Source organism: Arachis stenosperma, unplaced genomic scaffold, assembly GCF_014773155.1.
Source record: "Arachis stenosperma cultivar V10309 unplaced genomic scaffold, arast.V10309.gnm1.PFL2 arast.V10309.gnm1.Scaffold_100029, whole genome shotgun sequence".
Lineage (NCBI taxonomy): Eukaryota > Viridiplantae > Streptophyta > Magnoliopsida > Fabales > Fabaceae > Arachis > Arachis stenosperma.
The window spans coordinates 409,502-413,222 of record NW_026651371.1 but is presented as its reverse complement, the minus strand read 5'-3'; the positions used below and the strand labels follow the sequence as shown (position 1 = coordinate 413,222).

Here is a 3,721-nt window from a genome sequence, read left to right as displayed (position 1 = left end):
GGTGGTAATACTGGAAGAAAGTGCTTAGGGCCACGGCCAAGACTCAAAATAACTGTGTTCAAGAATCAACATACTACACTAGGAGAGTCATAATACTATCTGAATTCTGAGTTCCTAAGGATGCCAATCATTCTGAAAATTTAAAGATACAGGGAGATGCCAAAACTGTTCGAGGCAAAAAGCTACAAGCCCCGCTCATCTAATAAGAATCTGAGCTTCATTTAAAACTCGAGAATTTATTACTTCTTTATTTCTGTTAAAACCTATTTTATTTATCTAGTTGCTTGAGGACAAGCAACAGTTTAAGTTTGGTGTTGTGATGAGCGGATATTTTGTACGCTTTTTGGGGGTAATTTCATGTAGATTTTAGCATGTTTCAGTTAGTTTTTAGTAAAATAATATTAGTTTTTAGGCAAAAATCATATTTCTGGACTTTACTATGAGTTGTGTGTTTTTTCTGTGATTTCAGGTATTTTCTGGCTGAAATTGAGGGAGCTGAGCAAAATCTGACTTAGGCTGAAAAAGGACTGCTGATGCTGTTGGATCCTGACCTCCCTGCACTCGAAATGGATTTTCTGGAGCTACAGGAGTCCAATTGGCGCGCTCTCAACGGCGTTGGAAAGTAGACATCCAGGGCTTTCCAGCAATATATAATAGTCCATACTTTGCGCGAAGATTGACGACGTAACTTGGCGTTGAACTCCAAGTACATGCTGCTGTCTGGAGTTAAACGCTAGAAAAACGTCATGATCCGGAGTTGAACGCCCAAAACACGTCAAAACCTGGAGTTTGACGCCAAGAAAGGCCTTTACACGTGGAAAGCTTTAGTCTCAGCCCCAGCACACACCAAGTGGGCCCCAGAATGGATTTCTGCACCAATTATCTTAGTTTATTCATTTTTCTGTAAACCTAGGTTACTAGTTTACTATTTAAACAACTTTTACAGACTTATCTTGTACCTCATGACATTTTCAGATTTGAATTACATACTTTGTGACGGCATGAGTCTCTAAACTCCATTGTTGGGGGTGAGGAGCTCTGCAGCGTCTCGATGATTTAATACAATTCCTTTGTTTTCCATTCAAACACACTTGTTCTTATCTAAGATGTTTATTCGCGCTTAATTGTGAAGAAGGTGATGATCCGTGACACTCATCACCTTCCTCAACCCATGAACGTGTGCCTGACCCACCTCCATTCTACAGCAGATTGAATGAATATCTCTTAGATTCCCCAACAGAATCTTCGTGGTATAAGCCGGATTGATGGCAGCATTCATGAGAATCCGGAAAGTCTAAACCTTGTCTGTGGTATTCCGAGTAGGATTCCGGGATTGAATGACTGTGACGTGCTTCAACCTTAACCTGCTGGCGTTAGTGACAGACGCAAAAGAGGGATTCTATTCCAGTAGGAGCGGGAACCAACCGTGATTAGCCGTACTGTGACAGAGTGCGTGAGCATAGTTTTCACTGCGAGGATGGGAAGTAGCCACTGACAACGGTGACACCCTACATAGAGCTTGCCATGGAAGGAACCTGCGTGTGAGAAGAGGAATTCAAGGAAGAGTTGAAATCAAAGGACAAAGCATCTCCAGAACTCCAACATATTCCACAATCCTTTACAAACAAATAACTCTATTGCTCAAGTAACATTGTTCCCTCTTTTATTTTATAATCAAATCTAGTAATTTCACTTTTAATCCAAATAATCCTTGTTGACATCCTAACTAAGATTAATAAAATAAATATTGATTGCTTCAAACCAATAATCTCTATGGATTCGACCCTTACTCACGTAAGGTATTACTTGGACGACCCAGTACACTTGCTGGTTAGTTGAACGGAATTGTGAAAAGGAAGTAATCAGTCAGTTGAGTTAGTTTAATTTTTTTTGCACATGCCAAGGAGCCGCTAATCAAGAATCATAATTTCGTCCACCAGTAGGCGTCTTCTTCAGATGAAGAGATCCTCCAGCAGAGCTATTCAAAGACATCTTGGATAGTTCAGAGAGACCATCATAGAAAATACCTATGATGCTCCATTCAGAAAGCATATCAGATGGACACTTTCTGATCAATTGTTTGTATCTTTCCCAAGCTTCATAGAGGGATTCTCCATCCTTCTGTCTGAAGGTTTGGACTTCCACTCTAAGCTTACTCAATTTTTGAGGTGAAAAGAACTTTGCCAAGAAGGCATTGACTAGCTTTTCCCAAGAGTCCAGGCTTTCTTTAGGTTGTGAGTCCAACCATATCCTAGCTCTGTCTCTTACAGCAAAAGGGAATAGCATAAGTCTGTAGACCTCAAGGTCAACCCCATTAGTCTTGACAGTGTCACAGATTTGCAAGAATTCAGCTAAGAACTGATGAGGATCTTCCAATGGAAGTCCATGGAACTTGCAATTCTGTTGCATCAGAGAAACTAATTGAGGCTTAAGCTCAAAGTTGTTTGCTCCAATGGCAGGGATAGAGATGCTTCTCCCATAAAAGTCGGGAGTAGGTGCAATAAAGTCACCCAGCACCTTCCTTGCATTGTTGGCATTGTTGTTGTTTTCGGCTGCCATGGGTTCTTCTTCTTTGAAGAATTCGGTTAGGTCCTCTACAGAGTTGTGCCTTAGCTTCTCTTAGCTTTTGCTTCAAGGTCCTCTTAGGTTCAGGGTCAGCTTCAACAAGAATGCCTTTGTCTCTGCTCCTGCTCATATGAAAGAGAAGAAAACAAGAAAATGTGGAATCCTCTATGTCACAGTATAGAGATTCCTTGAGGTGTCAGAAGAACAGAAAAATAGAAGAAAGAGGTAGAAGAATTCGAACTTAATCAGATAGAGTTCGAATTGTGCATTGAGAAGGAGTGATACTCCATAGAAGGATGTGAGAAGAGGGGAAGAGAGTTTTCGAAAATTAATTAAAAAGATTTTGAAAACATTTTGAAAAATTGATTGATAATTTTCGAAAACTCAAAGTGGAAAAGAAATCAAGTGATTTTTGAAAAAGATTTTGAAATTAGAAATTAAAAAGATATGATTGAAAACTATTTTGAAAAAGATGTGATTAAAAAGATATGATTGAAAAGTTATGCTTTTAAAAAGATGTGATTGAGAAGATATGATTTGAAAAACATTTTTAAAAAGATTTGATTTTTAAAAATTAATGACTTGCCTAACAAGAAAGATATGATTTAAACATTAAACCTCTCTCAACAGAAAAGGCAACATACTTGAAATGTTCAATCAAATCATTAATTGTTAGTAAGTATCTTTGAAAAAAGAAAGAAATTGATTTTGAAAACATTTGATTGAAAAGATATGATTTGAAAAAGATTTGATTTTGAAAAACTTTGAAAACTTGAAAAAAATTGATTTGAAAACAAAATCCTCCCCCTTGTGCCATCCTGGCGTTAAACGCCCAGAATGGTGCACATTCTGGCGTTTAACGCCCAAACTACTACCCTTTTGGGCGTTAAACGCCCAGCCAGGCACCCTGGCTGGCGTTTAAACGCCAGTCTGTCTTCTTCACTGGGCATTTTTGAATGCCCAGCTTTTTCTGTGTGATTCCTCTGCAGTATGTTCTGAATCTTCAATTCTCTGTATTATTGACTTGAAAAGACACAAATTAAAAATATTTTTGGATTTTTAATTATAAGGAATAATCAAAATGCAACTAAAATCAAATAATAATGCATGCAAGACACCAAACTTAGCAGTTTGTATACCATTGACACTAACAAAT

The 3,721-nt window shown here is 38.2% G+C and overlaps 1 non-coding gene across 1 annotated transcript; it reads left to right on the top strand.

Annotated features, from left to right (window-relative positions):
* Positions 1-2,046: 2,046 nt before the first annotated feature.
* On the top strand, positions 2,047-2,154 carry LOC130960007 (small nucleolar RNA R71). The gene has a single exon (XR_009078973.1). It is a non-coding gene; the product is annotated as a small nucleolar RNA R71 (small nucleolar RNA).
* The last annotated feature ends 1,567 nt before the right edge of the window (positions 2,155-3,721 follow it).